The sequence below is a fragment of the Choloepus didactylus genome, chromosome 8 (assembly GCF_015220235.1).
Source record: "Choloepus didactylus isolate mChoDid1 chromosome 8, mChoDid1.pri, whole genome shotgun sequence".
Lineage (NCBI taxonomy): Eukaryota > Metazoa > Chordata > Mammalia > Pilosa > Megalonychidae > Choloepus > Choloepus didactylus.
In genome coordinates this window covers 135,061,552-135,078,881 of record NC_051314.1, presented here as the reverse complement: position 1 = coordinate 135,078,881, position 17,330 = coordinate 135,061,552, and the positions used below count along the sequence as shown (strand labels likewise).

The 17,330-nt window shown below is 40.9% G+C and overlaps 1 protein-coding gene and 1 pseudogene across 1 annotated transcript in view; one reads left to right on the top strand and one right to left on the bottom strand.

The window, feature by feature from the left end:
* The window catches only part of LOC119542943, a 36,963-nt pseudogene extending 36,528 nt beyond the window's left edge, over positions 1 to 435 (bottom strand).
* Positions 1 to 13,931, top strand: part of ANKRD16 (ankyrin repeat domain 16) — a 66,440-nt gene extending 52,509 nt beyond the window's left edge. Inside the window, exon 9 of the mRNA XM_037845801.1 lies at positions 13,756 to 13,931. The gene's annotated coding sequence lies outside the window, so the exon portion shown is untranslated. The remainder of the gene's footprint in view (positions 1 to 13,755) is intronic.
* The last annotated feature ends 3,399 nt before the right edge of the window (positions 13,932 to 17,330 follow it).

The window sequence follows — 17,330 nt, the reverse complement described above, 5'->3', positions numbered from 1 at the left end:
CGCCAGGGAGATTCATTCCCCTGGAGTCATGTCCCACGTGGGGCGAGGTTAATGAATTTATTTGGGGCACTCTTTCATAAATACTGTTTCCTTGGCCATAGCCATTGGTCTGGAGCTGGCAGCCAGACCCCCCTGGGCCAAAGTCCTTTCCCAGGCATCCTGCACTTGTGGGTGGATGGAGGGACAGGATGAAGTCTGTTTTCTCTCTGATGGTGGTGACATGTGGGAGGAGCTCCTCCTCGCAGGTTACTCTGAAGGCAGCACGGGGAGGGTCTCCAGTCCCATCCCTGGTCCGGGGCTCCTGAGGCCGGCTCTGCTGCTGCTCCACTCAAGGTCTGGTTTCAGGAACCAGTAAGTTCCCTGCCACAGGATGAGTTGGAGAAGGAGCTCAGCAGACAGGGCGTCCGCTAGGGAGTGGCTTGGGCTTGACGCCATGGACGGGAGCAGAAGGCAGCAGCAGCGGGTGGAGACACAGGCCAAGGCGGGCCAGCCTCCGAAGCTCTAGAACATTCTTCAGGGTAGTCCCCACAAACAGTCATTGCTGTGGACCTGGAGAGGGGCCTGCCCTTGGCCCAGGGGGCTCCCTCCAGCTGAGGCAACCCCTCAAGGGGCTGGCAGCTGAGGGCCTCGGCCAGCAGCACGCCCAGCATTTTTGGGTTGTAAGTTATTTACTCATGAAGGAGGATCTTAGTGGCACATCATGATATCCACCACACTTCACCTTTTCCTAAGCTGCTTCGAATTGTGCTTTGGTCACAAGGGAGTCCTGACCTTTTGGAGGGAAAATTGTTCCCTCTGGTTGGAAATAGCCATATCATTTCAAGGAAAAGAAACACTGAAAAGAAAGGAAAAAAAAAAAAAACACACACACACACACGTGGAGAATTATTTCAGAAACCAGCTGTGGAAGAGACAGAAACTGGCAGGAAGGCCTAATCCCAAGTATCTTCAGCCCTATGCTTGGAAGGGGAAGCTCCTTATGCCAAGAGCTTTTGACTTTTGATATAGCAGGAGGTTAGAAAGGACTGAGTTATAAGTGGTACAATGTCAGCCTTTAATTAAACATGTTAATTATTTATCTAATGACTCAAAACTGTAAAAAAAAAATACTTTCCCTCATTTTCCCTCATATCTTACTCCTTCACATGGTTTGCAACAGGCTCCTCTTGTTCTGATCTACCCATGTCCCAGCATTAATTAGGGACGCATTTCTTGAAGAATGCCTTCCCTCTTGGCATCTGCTCCTCCCCGTCCACTGTTTCTACAGCCTTACCTAGCAGGTTACTCTCCCAGGTGAGTTGCTGTCACTGTTCTCCTGTTTGATGTCACTGTTTATTTCCATGAAGTCCGCCCCCCAAATTTTCTCGGCAGCCCTAATGATTTCTTGTTCATCACTGCCAGTGTCAGAGTTTCATTCAGCTCTCTTTAGTAAACTTTAACCCGATTTCTCCAGCATGGTGATCCAAGTGTCTGTCTCCTTGGCTTCTTTCTTTACCGAGATCTGGGTGTGATTTTGAGGGTCTCCCCATCAAAATCCATTTTACCCAGTTACCACCAGTTGACAAAATGAAAACTCATTCCTGGAATGGTTTTCCTTTCTTCCTGAAGTTAATACTCCCCCAATTTGCTTTGTGTCCCCTCTAAATCCAGAGCTGTCTTCTTCATGACAAAATTTTACTGACTAATGCCACTCTCATCTTTGCTCCAGGGTGAGGGAAAAAAATTTATTGTTGTCACAAATTTGGTTCAGGATCAGAGCTCTCAGGAGTTCAGTGACACGTCCTGCCATCCTCTAGCCCAGTTCTTTCTCTCCTCTTCTCCAACCTTATTTGTAAAGCTCCCCTCAGCACATTGCTCACAGGCATCCACCTTTTGTCTGAATTCATAATGTTTGTCCCCTTCACTGATTTACCCCCCATTGTGTGCGACCATATATTGCTTCGAGGCAGTCTTAAAGGGATGTTTTGAGTACCTAACAAGTTCAGAAACTATTCAGCCTGGAAAGGAAGTTGTAGGTGATTGGATCCGACCTTCTTATTTTTAGAGGTGAAGAAAGCCAAGATTCAGAATGACAAGATGTCTTGGCTTTGGTCCCACATTAGACGTAATTTTCCACGCCAGGTTTCCTGACATCTAGGTTAGAGCTCCTTGGCCAAAAAACCCTTGTCCTGCCATGAATACAGTGCTCTGCCAAAAAAGTTGTGGTGTTCACTTGATTTGGGCGTCTACACTGAGTGTCTCCAGATGACTTTCATCTTATATCTTAATAAAGTTTTGAATATGTATGATAACCTAAAAAAAAAAAAAAAAAAAAAAAAAAAAACAGAACCATAGAACACCATGCAACTATGAAAAAATGTTAAAAAGAATTTATGTTGGAAGCAATGTGGTTATTTTAGGTTATTTGTTCTTCTTATTCCTTTGTTTGGTTATGGTTTGTTAATTTTCTTGGGGTATGGTAGGAACATGTTGGAAGCAAAGTCGTTATTTTAGGTTATTTGTTTTTCTTAATCCTTTGCTTTGTTTTGTTTGAAATGTTGGGTTTTTTTGTTGTTTATTTTTTAGTTTTTCGATAAATAAAGTAAAAAAAAACACAAAAAAAGAGAATGAGTTGAAGCTGTATGTGCAGAAATGAGATAATTTGTAGGATTTATTGTTAAGTGAAAAAAGGAAAGGACAGATAATGTGAAGTATGCTTTCATTTATATTAACATGCATATACATACATGTGAACTAATGCTCATATATGTTATTATGCATATATATATATATGCTGGAAGGACACACAAGAAACTGGTAACAGTGCATGGGTGACTAGAGGTCTGAGGCAAAGGAAGATATACATTTTTACTGTCTACTCTTAAGTATTATTTGATTTTTTTTTACTATGTGTTTTATTTCCTGAATTAAAAATTAAGTAATAAAAATAGTCTTGACTTTTTCATGTTTATAAATGTCTTTATTTTTCTTAAGCATTTTATTTTGAAATAATTTAAAACGTACAGGACAGTTGCAATAATCTTGACTTTTAGAGGCTGAAATCTGCAATGTCAGCTTTCTAACACTGTGGAAATGTCCGAGTCATGCGTCTCAGTCAGGATGTGTCTCCTGCCAACCAGTCTAAGGCTCAGAGTCAATCCAGGTCAGTTTCATATGTCACATAAAGGGCAGGGAAGGTTCTGGGGCAGCACAGCCTACCCTGGTGCTTCCCACAAAGAACAAATGCCAAGTGACACCAATATGAAAATGAAGGTGTTTGACTAAGAGGCCAGAGTATTGGGTTGACTGAAGGGCAGGCAGCCTTGCCAATCCACATCCCAGGGCTCTTTCTCCACACCCTGAGGATTCTTTTTGGCATTGGGTTGAGCAAAGCCCCTGGTGAGATAGCAGAGCCCTGAGAAAACCCCACCAATTAACAGAGCCAGGAGGAGAAAGTGAAAGGAAGGCAGGGATACGCATGGCCCAAGCCACAGGGCTGGAATTCTTAATTATGTCAAGTTTCCAAACAACATCCATAGGCAACTCATACTTCTTTCCGTCAGTGGTTTGGAAAAGTGTCCAAGGTGGCGTGGATGGCAGGATCCCATAAGGGAAAGCCACAGAGGAAGGAAGAGAAAGAAGGCAAGAAAAATAGGCAAGAGGAGAACAGAGAAAGACTGGGAAAGAGTTAAAGAGAGAAAACATAGGATTTGCTCTAATAATCTGTGGCAAAATGGGTGGCCCATTGACCTGTCTTATACTGACTGCTTTGCCACCTGCTCCTACTAGTAACTGCTGCTTAAAAGCTTTTGTGAAAAATGAAGCCCTGCTTAGAGCAATAAAAAAAAATGCTGGCAAAAGAAGCTAAGAGTATCAAGGGTGCAAAGTCAATACATATTTTTAACATGCATTTTAGTTGTGTTCTTGCTGTGTTGACCTATATTCAAGCTCAATAAGATAAAAAGTAAAGCACACAAACCATTTGGGCCAAATCTGTCAGCTGAGCCTCCCTCAAAACAAAGATAAAGCTCATTAACAGCTTTTTTATTGTGGCGGTCATAGGGCTGGAAGTGGAAGAAATTTTCTGGATCTAAATTAAAATGTTCAGACCATAAACCAAGGTTCACATAAAACATACAATGTTGACAGCATTCCTAGAAGAGATGTAATTTGATTAACCTAGTGATGGTTCATGGTACAAGTTATTTAAACTTTCTTAGCCATAGGTCCCTCATCCATAAAATGGGGGGGATTAAATGGGATCTCTAGAGTTCTTTCTGTCTCATTCTAGAATCCAGTGATTCTAAACTGTTGGAAGATTTAAGGGTGGGGGGTTCGAAGGGCAACAGTCTACAAACCAGTACAGAAATACTGTGTGTGGGGGGGAGGGGATTATCAGTCTTACGACAACACAAAAGGCAAACAAACAAAACAAAACAATTCAGATGAGTTCATCTGAATTTGAAAAATGTCAAGAATCGAATGGCTTCAGGACCACAGATTCATACAACAGGCTTTGAAGCACTTGTTTGGAATGAATTGAGACCCCCATCAGTCTGTGTTTGGAAGTTGTTTTCATTTCCACAGGAAAGAAAAGGTCAAGTTGTTTTTAGATGTTCCCCTGAGGAACCAGTCTACTGCTCTGGCCATAGAAAAACAGAGGGGGCCAGGGAGGTGGTTTGGGATCCACTTTGTCTATGATTGCAGGATTTGCTTAGGTCTTCCCGGAGCCAGGCCAGCCAACGCCACCCAGCAGTGCAGGGTGGAGAAGAGATGCTATCCCCAGGCTGCTTCTCCCACTTACGATGGTACCATAAGGAAGAGATTTACTCTCTCTCCATCTCAGTTTCTCATCTGTCAAGTGCCATTCTGATAACCACTTTAAAAAAAAATTATTAAAAAAATATATATATAACATAAAAGTAACATATATAAAAAACATTAAAGTTCCCATTTTAACCATTTTAGAGCATACAATTTAGTGGTATTACTTACATTCACAATGTTATTCTACCATCAACACCACTCATTATCTCAACTTTTTCATCGCCTCAAACAGAAATTCTGCACCCTTAGTTAACTCCCCGTTGCCCCCTACCCTAGCCATTAGTAACTTCTAATGTTCTTTCTGACTCTATGAATTTGCTGATCCTAGGTATTTATAGAGATGTTAATACAATATTTGTCCTTTTGTGCCTGGCTTGTTTCATTCAGCATAAGGTCCTTCCATGATGTAACATGTGTCATAACTTCATTCCACTCTGCGGCTGAATAATATTCCATTGCTTGTGTATACCACATTTTATTTATCCATTTATCCGTTGATGGACACTTGGGTTGCTTCCATCTTTTGACAACTGTGAATAATGCTGCTGTGAACATCGGTGTACAAATATCTGTTCAAGTTCCCGCTTTCAATTCTTTTGCATAGATAACTAAAAGGGGAATTGTGAGGTCATATGGTAATTCTATATTTAATTTTCTGAGGAACCACCAAACTGTTTTCCAGAGTGGCTGCACCATTTTACTTTCCCAGCAACAATGAACAAGTGTTCCTATTTCTCCACATCCTCTCCAACACTTGTTATTTTCCATTTTTTTAAAGTAGTCATTCTATTGGGTGTGAAATGGTATCTTATTGTGGTTTCGATTTGCATTTCCCTAATAGCTAATGATGTCGAGCATCTTTTTGTGTGCATTTTGGCTATATCTTCTTTGGAGAAATGTCTATTCAAGTCTTTTGCCCATTTTTAGATCGGATTGTTTGTCTTTTCATTGTTGAGATGTAGGATTTCTTTATAAATTTCGGATATTAAACCCTTATCAGATAAGTGATTCCCAAATATTTTCTTCCATTCTTTAGGTTGTCATGTTACTTTCATGATGAGGTCCTTTGATGTATAAGTTTTTAATTTTGATAAGATCCCATTTATCTATTTTTTTTTTCTTTCATTGCTTAGGCTTTGGGTATACAATCTAAGAAACCATTGCCTAACACAAGGTCCTGGAGATGCTTCCCTATGTTTTCTCCTGGGAGTTTTATAGTCTTGGTTCTTATATTTAGGTCTTTGATCTATTTTGAGTTGATTTTTGTATATTGTGTGAGGTAGGGGTACTCCTTCATTCTTTTGCATATGGATATCCAGTCTTCTCAGCACCATTTGTTGAAAAGACTATTCTTTCCCCATTGAACAGATTTGGCACCCTTATTGCAATCAATTGGCCATAGATATATATGTTTATGTCTAGGCTCTCAGTTCTATTCCATTGGTATTCCCATTTGTTTTGATGTTACCTTTTATTTTTTCTCTCTTTTCCTGGAATGCCAGAATCCAAGGCCTTTCTAAATTCATCCTCTCCATAGAGCCATTCACCTGCCTTTTGTTGAGTGGAGGAGGAGCAGCTGCAGGAAGGAATCTGGGAACCCAAGGGCTCCGTGTACCTATTTTCAGCCAGTTCTCCTATTTTCACCTGGGCTCACACCCTGCCTTCAGAGGAACCTATTCCCACTAACCCCTGGTCTTTTCTAGGGTTTTACAGCTTGAATTAATTTGTTTCTTACTGCCTTACCTCTCTGTAGGCCATTAAGTTTCAGTTTTCTCTCATCTGTTAAAATCATTTATATTTGACCATCTGCTTTCTATTTTTCAAAATTTCATCAACTGCTTCCAAATGTAGGTTGTTCTCTTTGAACTTGTGGGTTAATATCTTTTTGATTCCTTTAATGTCATTTTGGCAGACTTTGGGGAGGAAATCAAGAAAAATGCATGTGTTTAATCTGTGAAATATAATCTCAAATTTGGTCTTTTATTTTATTATTGTTTCCACTCATCCTCACTCCCAGTCCCTGCCCCGACTCTTGTATGCACCCACTCTCACTTATTTAATAAATGCCCTTACAGTTCAACTTCCACTAATTTTTTAAACATAAGTATGTTTTGAACAACGAATACCATTTATGTTTTTAAACTTTACAATAATGATATTATACCATAAATCTCATTCCATTTCTCACTCTTCTCACTCAACTACTGTTTTTGAGTTTTCTGCACTTTGCTACACTGTAGTTTAATCCTTCTGACTGTTGTACAGAGTTCCACTGGGTATTACATTTTACTTCTTCATTCTATTAGGAGGGTCAACTGTGTTACCACCAACTCTTTGCTACCACGTATATTACAGTTTGGTGATAAATTTAGCAGATCTTCTTATATATCAGAAAAGCTATATTTGATATATGCCCAGAAATAGAATGCAGGGACATAGGATTTACACATATTAAATTCATTAAGTATTACCAGTCTTCTTTCAAAAATGGCTATACCAGTTCATTTTCCCTTTGGCAAGGAAAACTTCTGAGACCTTAACATGTTAATTTTCACTGTGACTATCCCAAAGGAGGATATAATATGTAGCATTTCTCACACTAATCTGACCATGGAGCTCTTTCCTTGGAAAGCATCATACAGATGTGATGTACACTGTTTTACAGAACGTACCAGGAGATATCCACATAGATTATTCAAGACTGGAGCAGCAGCACACTGTTTTGGGAGAGGGGATGTGAGTAGTAATCCTAGTTTATTTTAAATCTAACAGGGTCAGTTCATATAATCTTCACTGCATAGCGAAACTTTATTTGATGGCTAACACCATAGCTTCTTTTTCTGGGAAAATAATTTTATTTGGGAAAAGACAAGATGTCCTACCTAATACTTTGCTATTTACTTGCGGTAGGAGTCAAGACTAATCCTGTGTTTTTTTCCCCCAGAGCTGTGGACAGTGAGATTCAGTGGTCAAAACTGCAACTATTCTCAGTAAAACAGGGACATCTGTTCACTTATTGCTCATAAGAATAAGATTAATTTTCAGTTCTGAACAAGTAGATAACACCATAGCTGTACAAAGAAGAAAATTACTACCTTAAATAAAAAAGTGGTAATTAGATATTGCAGGTGAAGTGGCTTTGAAAAACTTATATGCTAATTGTTCCTGTTTGCTAATGCTGCCGTTTTGCAAAACACCAGAAATGGATTGGCTTTTATAAAGAGGGTTTATATGGTTACAAAGTTACAGTCTTAAGGCCACAAAGTGTCCAAGGTAAGGCATCAACAACAGGGTACCTTTACTGGAGAATGGCCAATGGCATCCGAAAACCTCTGTTAGCTGGGAAGGCACGTGGCTGGCATCCGTTTGCTCCCGGGTTGCGTTTCAAAATGGTGTTCTCCAAAATGTCAGCTTCTCAGGGCAAACTCTGGGCTAGTACTTACAAAGCATCGGCAAAACTCTGCTTCCAACAGCTGTCTTCAAAATGTCTCTGTAAGTTGCAACAGTGAGCTCTTTCTGTCTGAGATTTTATACAGGGCTCTAGTAAACTAATCAAGGCCCCTGCTGAATGGGTGGGACCATGCCTCCATGGAAACTATCCAATCAGACTTATCACCCACAGTTGGGTGGGTCACATCTCCATGGAAACAACCCAGTCCAAAGGTTCCAACCCAATCAACACTAATATGACTGGCCCCACAAGATTGCATCAAAGAACATGGTGTGTTGGGGGACATAATACATCCAAACTGGTGCACTAATCCAAAGTAGTGTTATCCCATGCTAATCATTCAATCTATCTGGAACTAAAATGTAAACTGTGGGAAGACAGAACCAGTCCACCTAGCTCATTAAGGTCTAGCCCAGTGCCTGGCACAGAGGAGACAACGATAAATAATTGTTGAAGAAATAAATGAAAAAAAATATCAGATATGTTTATTTATTTATTTAATTTATTTTTCTAAAGAAAGATAGAATTGTTCTATTTGGTAGATACTTTGGTCCACAGACAGACTGTATCTTGTTAAGATGTACACCTTATCAAAGTCTATTTGTCTATAGACTTTTATTTTAAATCCCGTATAGTGCAAGATTTTGGTTAAACATTCTTAAACGTAGATAAAATGATCTAACTCTGACAAGAAATCTCCCCTAAACCACCCAGGAATATAGTACATAGGGTCAGCCTAAGACTCACTTCTAGGGTTACCAAAATGTAATTGATACCTATTAGAATACCTGTCCAACCCTCTTTTTTAGGAACTGGCCATCCTCCCATGGGTGTGGACTCCCTGGAAGCTGTATTGCTGGTGTGTGCCCCAGTGCCTGGCTATAGTTACTTGGATCAAGCTGGACACAAGGCCCAGTCAGGGCCAATCAGATTCTCTCTTCTGGAAATTTGGTATTGAATTATAAACAGCTAGAGTCTAGCCCAGTGGTTCTCAACTAAGGTGATTTTTGCCCCCAGGGGATGGCTGGCAATGTCTGGAGACATTTTGGTTGTCACCATGGGGGAGGGGGTGAGGTGTGGGCTACTGGCAATTAGTGGGTGGAGACCAGAGATGCTGCTAACCATCCTACAATGCACAGGGCAGTCCCCTCAACACAGAATTATCCAGCCAAAAATGCAACAGTGCCGAAGTTGAGAAACCTTCCTCTAGTTTGAGCACTTGGAGGGAAATAAGGTGCACTCAGCTGGATTCTGATTGCTAGCCCTCATCTACCCTCCACACTGAAGGAGAGCAGAGGAAGTCAATCTCTATAGAGAGAAAATAAGTAAGAAGTTGTACAGGGAGGAGCTGTGCCAGTTTGTATATATTATGTCCCCCAGAAAAAGCCATGTTCTTTAATGAAATCTTGTGGGGGCAGATGTATTAGTGTTGATTAGGTTGGAATCTTCTGACTGAGTGCTTCCATGGAGATGTGACTCAATCAACTGTGGGCAAAACATTTTGATTAAATTATATCCATGGAGATATGGACCCCACCTATTCAGGTTGGGTCTTTTTTTTTAATTTTTATTTTGAAATAATTTCAAACATATAGGACAGTTGCAAATATAATATAAACCCCATACAGAGAGCTCCAACAGCCCCCCACCCCCAGTAATATCTACCAATTTTACATCTTGCTACCTTTACAGTACCTTTCTTTCTCTTTCCTTCCTTCCTTCCTTCCTTCCTTCCTTCCTTCCTTCCTTCCTTCCTCTCTCCCTCCCTCCCTCCCCCTCTCTTTCTTTCAACTATATCTATTATCTATCAATTATTTTTCTACCCATTTATTATCTTCTGAACATTTGAGAGCAGGTTGCATAAATCATACTCCTTGAACTTATAATACTTCCATGTACATTTCTTACAAACAAGGATATTAACTTATGTCATTAACTTAACTACAGTTAATTCAAGAAAATTAATATGGTTATAAAGTTTAAATTCTGTATTCCAGTTTTTCCTTATGCCCCCTTCAAGCTTTTCTCCTCCATTCTTAGATCCACTCCAGTATCATATATTGCATTGATTGCCATTAACTCTTAATTAACTCTTTTTTTAAATTAACTATATCAAAAAAAATTTAAAAAAAAGATCTACAATAAAAAAAAATTTCAAACAAACCATAACAAGGGAGTAAGAAAAAGACACCTAACCTAAAATAACTACTTTACTTCCAACATGTTCCTACTCTACCCCAAGAAAATAACCCAATATAGCAACATTTCTGTGAACTTGTTCCTACCATACCCATCAGAAATTAACAAACCATAGTCATTCCTGAGCATTCCCAGAACATTAAATTTACCCATGATAGCTTTTCTGTTCTTATTGGGTTATTGTTTCCCCTTCATTAATTGCTCTCTATTGCTAGTTCCCCTACATTCTACATTATAAACCATTTCTTTTAGGAGTGTGTTGTTTAACATCCAGGTGTTTGTGAATTTTCTAAGTCTCTGATGGTTATTGACTTCTAATTGTATTCCATTGTGGTCAGAGAATGTGCTTTGAATAATTTCAATTTTTTTTAAATTTATTGAGGCTTGTTTTATGTCCCAGGATATGGTCTATTCTGGAGAAAGTTCCGTGATCACTAGAGAAGAATGTGTATCCTGGTGATTCGGGATGTGATGTTCTGTATATATATATCTGTTAAATCAAATTCATTTATCAGATTGTTTAGGTTTTCAATTTCCTTATTGGTCTTCTGTCTGGTTGACCTATCTATAGGAGAGAGCGATGTGTTGAAGTCTCCCACAATTATTGTGGAAACATCCACTGCATCCTTTAGTTTTGCCAGTGTTTGTCTCATGTATTTTGTGGCACCATGATTGGGTGCATAAACATTTATGATTGTTATTTCTTCCTGTTGAATTGTCCCTTTTATTAGTATGTAGTGGCCTTCTTTGTCTCTCCTAACATCCTTGCATTTAAAGTCTATTTTATCTGAGATTAATATTGTTACTCCTGCTTTCTTTTGGCTGTAGCTTGCATGAAATATTTTTTCCACCCTTTCACTTTCAATTTCTTTGTGTCCCTGTGTCTAAGATGAGTCTCTTGCATGCAACATATTGATGGTTCATATTTTTTGATCCATTCTGCAAATCTATATCTTTTAATTGGGGAGTTTAGTCCATTTACATTCAATGTTATTACTGTGAAGGCATTTCTTGAATCAGCCATCCCACCCTTTGGTTTATGTTTGTCAGATGTATTTTTTTCTCTCTGTCTCTTAATGTCCTTTAATGAACCAATATTGAATCTCTTTAGTACTGAATCTTTCTCCATATCTCTCTCTCCTTTGTTTCTCTGTCGGTAGGGCTTCCTTTAGTATCTGAAGTAGGACAGGTCTTTTATTAGCAGAGTCTCTCAGCATTTGTTTGTGAAAAATTTAAGCTCTCCCTCAAATTTGAAGGAGAGCTTTGCTGGATAAAGTATTCTTGTTTGGGAAATTTTTCTCTCTCAGTATTTTAAATATCTCATGCCACTGCTTTCTTGCCTCTGTGGTGGCCGCTGAGTAGTCACTACTTACTCTGATGTTGTTTCCTTTGTATGTGGTGAATTGCTTTTCTCTTGCTGCTTTTAGAACTTCTTCCTTCTCTTCAGTATTTGACAGTCTGATCAGAATATGTCTTGGAGTGGGTTTATTTGGATTTATCCTATCAGGAGTTCACTGGGCATTTATGTTTTGTGCATTTATATTGTGTAAAAGGTTTGGGAAGTTTCCCCCAACAATTTCTTTGAATATACTTTCTAGACCTTTACCCTTCTCTTCCCCTTCTGGAACACCAATGAGTCTTATATTTGGACATTTTATTTTATCTATCATATCCCTGAGGTCCATTTCTATGTTTTTGATTTTTTTCCCCAATCTTTCGTTTGTTCTTTCATTTTCTGTTCTGTGGTCCTCGAAGTCACTGATTTGTTGTTCAGCTTCCACTAGTCTTGTATTATGAGTATCCAGAATCCTTTTAATTTGGTCAACAGTTTCTTTTATTTCCACAAGAGCATCTATTTTTTTTATTTACTCTTGCAATTTCTTCTTTATGTTCTTCTAGGGTCTTTTTCATGTCCTTCATATCCTGTGCCATGCTCTCATTGTTTGTCTTTAGTTCTTTGATTAATTGCTCCAAGTACTGTGTCTCCTCTGATCTTTTGATTTGGGTGTTTGGGTTTGGGTTATCCATATCATCTGATTTTATCATATGTTTTAAAATTTTCTGTTGTTTTTGGCCTCTTGGCATTTGCTTTACTTGATAGGGTTCTTTTAGGTTATGTAGGATCGAATCTCTAGTTTGTCAGATCTACCACTTGGAGGTGTACACTTTCTTTAACTAACCAGCAGGTGGTGTCCGCAAGTCACCTATTTCCCTCAAGTCAGTTCTCCCCGACTTTGTCTTTGTGTGTGTGGGGGTCTGATTCTTGTGGGGTCCAACTGGTGCACAAAATTTGCATGTGTTGTTGGTGCTGTCTGCCCTGAATGTGGGGCGTGTGTCTGAGTGGTTAGGGAAGGAGGGCAGCTTTAAAAATCAAACCTCCCAGGTGTTCCTGGAGATTTAAGGCTGTTGCAAGAGTCTAAACCTTCATTTCAGTCTCGCCACAGATCGTCTCTGCCGCTGACTCACAAGTCCTTGGTATTGGCGTATGGTCCCTGGGATTTCCGAGTGGGTCCCTCTTCCAAGCCATGCCCTTCAGGGCCTCTGCTGAGGGAAGGTTGTGCTATGTCACAAGTGTGCGCTGACCCTCAAGGGAAGTTCTGGGCCACCGGGCTGTGTAGGTGCATTCCCAGCCTGCTGTAAGGATGGCTGTATGGGGCGTGTTAATTTCCCCCTTTTCGCACAGCTCCGCCTTCCAAGCTCTGGGACAATTAGCTGTGGGTGTGTGAAAGGCTATTGTCCATGCCCAACACTGTGGCATGTGCGCGTGCTGCTGGAAACACCCCCCGTCACACTGGGTTTCTTGGCGCAGCTCTGGACTGTGGTGCCTGCACCGGGCAGGAGCGTTCCCAGCCCACTGGGAAGATGGTTGTAAGGGGAGTGGTTTTTTTCCCCTTTTGGCTAACCTCTGCCTGCCTCGCTCCAAGACAATTAGCAGTGGGTGCGCAAAAGGCTATCTTCCATGCCAGATATTGAGGTGTTCGCACAGCCCATTCCTGCTGCACTTCACTGTGCGGTTCTCACTGCTGTATCTGCAGCTGCTTTTGGGTTTTTTTAAAAAGAACTAGTCTGCCTCCAAACGCCAACCTTTGGTTTCCCCACACCGCAGCATGGCTGCTGGATATTCAGTGACTTACTCACTTGTTTCAGAATGCAGACTCCCGGTTTCACCAAGTTCACGGTCCCTGTGGATTTAGCAGAACTTGTCCAGCTGGTGCATCGCTGGAACTGGTGTTCTGGGTCACTTTCTAGCTTTTATCTAGCATTTTCATGGAGGTGTTTTTTTTCCCTGTCTCTCCTAGCTGCCATCTTAGGTTCTCCTCCAGATTGGGTCTTAATTTAACCACTGGTGTCCTATAAAAGAGCTCACAAACAGAAGGACCTCAGAGCAGCTGAGAGAGACATTTTGGAAGTGGCCATTGAAAGCAGACTTTTGCTGATGCTTTAGAAATGCTAGCTCAGAGTTTGCTCCAGAGAAGCTAAGAGAGGACAAAATGCCTTAAGAACAACATTTCGAAGAATGCACAGGAGCCGAGAGACGAGCTGGAACACAACCTGGGATCAGCAGATGCCAACCACATGACTTCCCAGCAAACAGAGGTTTTCTGGATGCCATTGGCCTTCCTTCAGTGAAGGTATACTCATGCTGATGCCTTAATTTGGACATTTTCATGGCCTTCAGACTATAAATTTGTAATCAAATAAACCCCCTTTATAAAAGCCAATCCATTTCTGGTATTTTGCATAACAGCAGCATTAGCAAACTGGAACAGGGGCTGAGCTTAGAGACAGAGTTTTCTAATTTCTGATTCTAGTTCCTTTCAGAGATATGACTACATTTCACCCTTTCATCCCTGTAATAAATTCCACTTTATAGTTAAGTTTACCTGATATAGTTTCTGTTGCTTGTAAGCAAAATGACTTAATTTAATTAATATAAGAAACATTCAAGTGAATGCTTTCTTTTTTTTTTAATTCAATTTTATTGAGATATATTCACATACCATACAATCATCCCTGGTGTACAATCAATTGTTCACAGCACCATTATATAGTTGTGCATTCATCACCACATTCAAGTGAATGCTTTCAAAGTGACCTGAGACACATTAAGGTTTGGGCAGCTTGGAGATCATTTTAGTCTTTTAGGATGGCACAGATTAAAAAAAAAAGAAATAGTCAGTTTTTGTGACTTTCCTCTTGCAGTCATGCTGTTTTCCAACAATTTGGTGCTAGGTTGAGTTGAAATCTTTCAAAGTGAAAAGGGATCTAGAGCATGCCTGCACTGTGCGCATCTTTCCAGAATCAGGAGACCTGGTTCACCTGTTCTACCACTATACCTGAGCCCCATCCAATTCCACCCCATTCCTAGTAATTACACACAGAGCACTCCACAGGGCTGCAACTAATTACCTACTTGCAAATGATTTCTATTGCACATAAGATTTCGTATTTCCATATATATCATCACTCTTGTTACCAGTTTTATTCCCCTGTGTACAGGAATTCAATAAAATGGTCTCTGACACTCGGTTTTTCCCTGGAAATTATGTTTTTCTCCACCTAGGTCTTGGGAATATTGTGAATTCATACTTTTGGCCACATGTATGGTTTCTTAAACTCTTAGGAGTTATTGAGCCCTTTGAGAATCTGATGATGGATCAGAAAAATGGACACATGCACTCTATTTTGCATACAAATCTGAGCATTCATAGACCATTTAGAGGCTATTTTAATCATCCCCCCAGGTTAGAAATCCCTGCATTAAATATTTATTCAGTGCCTACTATGAACTAGTTGGCCAAGAAAAAAAAAAGGTGACTAATGTAGAGTCCTGCCCCTGAGAGGTTCATAATTTAGTGAGAATACGTGGCAGTAAACACTCAGCTGTGGCCCAGGGTGATGTGTGCCAAGGAGAGGGTAGCACTGAGCACTGAGAGAACCCAGAATGGAGGATTTTAATCTGGATTTGGGCATTAAGGAAAGATTCCCAGAAGTGACATCTTCCAGCAAGTAGGAGAAAGCAAGCTCAAGTAGGAGGATAAGAGAAGAACTTTCCAGGCAGACAGAAAAGTATGTACACAAGTCCAGAAGGGAAAGAACATGGCTAGTTCAGGGAACTCAAGATGTTTAATGTAGCCATGTGTATGACACACAGAGCATCTCCTCCCTGACTGAGGATTGACTTCGTCCCTGGAAGCATGCCCAGCTCTAATCTTGAACCCTGCCCACCCTGAGCCCATCTGGTTTTCAAAAAAGAGCCCAAACTCAGATGTTTTCCCAAAACTCTCTGGCATGCAAATCTCTGGCATTCAGCCACCTTTGTGGCTATAAAACCTAAGAACAGTTTCCATAGATGTGGACATACTTGAGTGAACTTCTTGCAATCTCACCATCCATCATGAGGTAGTGCAGCTTTCTATAAACAAGCTCCCCCAGTAAGTGTTGAAGAACTAATTCCCCTGGCATTTGGTGCCTCTTTCTTTGAAATCTCAACAGGCCCCATTGTGAGGCGGTTTGGGTCAGTCCTGGCTGGGTCTCCCCCATCTCTTCTTTCGGGGAGAGTCCTGCTGCTGACTCAGAGGGCTGCAATGCCATGCGGGTGGTCTGTTGGCTCTTGGCTCCATTCCTGCCTTCCTCTATACTGTACAGGCCTGGAGGTCAGCAAATCACATTTCCCAGATCCTTTGGCCAACTGTCTGGTTAGGTTCCACCAATGGAAGGCATCGGTGGAAGACTGGCAGGTGGAAGGAGGGAGAAGCTGTTTCCCCCTGCCATAGCAGCAGCAGTGGCAGCCAGCGATGGGGACTCCTGGGCTTCTGGCCAGGCAGCAGGGTTCCCAGGGTGTTAGTGGCAGGGGGCACTTCAAGCAGCTTCAGTGGCGCAGTGGCTCTGGCAGGGTGATGAGGTGGTGGATGGCTAGACTTCAAGCTCTGTCAGCCATGAGTGCTCAGGAACACCGTTTTCCCTTTTGCTCCCACCTAGAACTCTGGGCAGTTACTAACCTCAGGATAACCTTACTTTTTTTTGCCCCTTCAGCCCTTTCAAGAATTTTGAAACCAATTCTCTATCTTACATTTACCGTTTGAAATATCTAGAGTGGTTTCCATGTTTCTGACTGGACAGTGACTAATATAACAACTGAATCAGAACATCTGGAGAGGGGTGGAGGCCAGTTGTGGTGAAAGATTTGGCTGAATAAGTAATTAAGGTCTAGACTATTTAAGCTTATGTTAGGAAATGACTAGAAGTTTGGATTTTATCCTAAGAGATCCATTAAAGATTTTAATGCAGAGCAGTGACATGGTCGACTTGATCACTTTTGTTTTTTTTAAGAATCAATTGGGATATGTCATGATATGATATGATATAGATTTAAGTCCACATGTCCAATTAGGAGGCTCTTTCAATCACCTGGGCAAGTATTTGATGATGGTCTATACCACAGTATTGGCAGTGAGATTGAAGAGAAGGGTCTGGAGGGATTTTTATGAGGTGGAATGGCTGAAACTTAAAGAGATATTGTGGCCTATTAAAGATGGCTACAAACTCACTGAAACTCTTCCCACTGAGAAGCAAGCTCTGTAGCTCCTCCTTCTGAATTTGGATGTGCTCTGTTAACAGCTTCAAAAAACAGTCTATGGCAGAAGTGACATTGTGCCAGCTTCTGGGCCCAGGCTTTAAGAGACTCCCACTTCTTGTTTCTTAGAACATTCGCTCTTAGAATCCAGCCATCATACTTTGAGAAGTACAAGCCAAATGGAGTAGCCACACAGACACAGCCACTCTGGCTGACAGCTAGCATCAACTGACGGTCATGCGAGTGGGCCATTTTGGATGGTTACCACAGTTGAGCCTTCAATGACTCCTCCTAGCC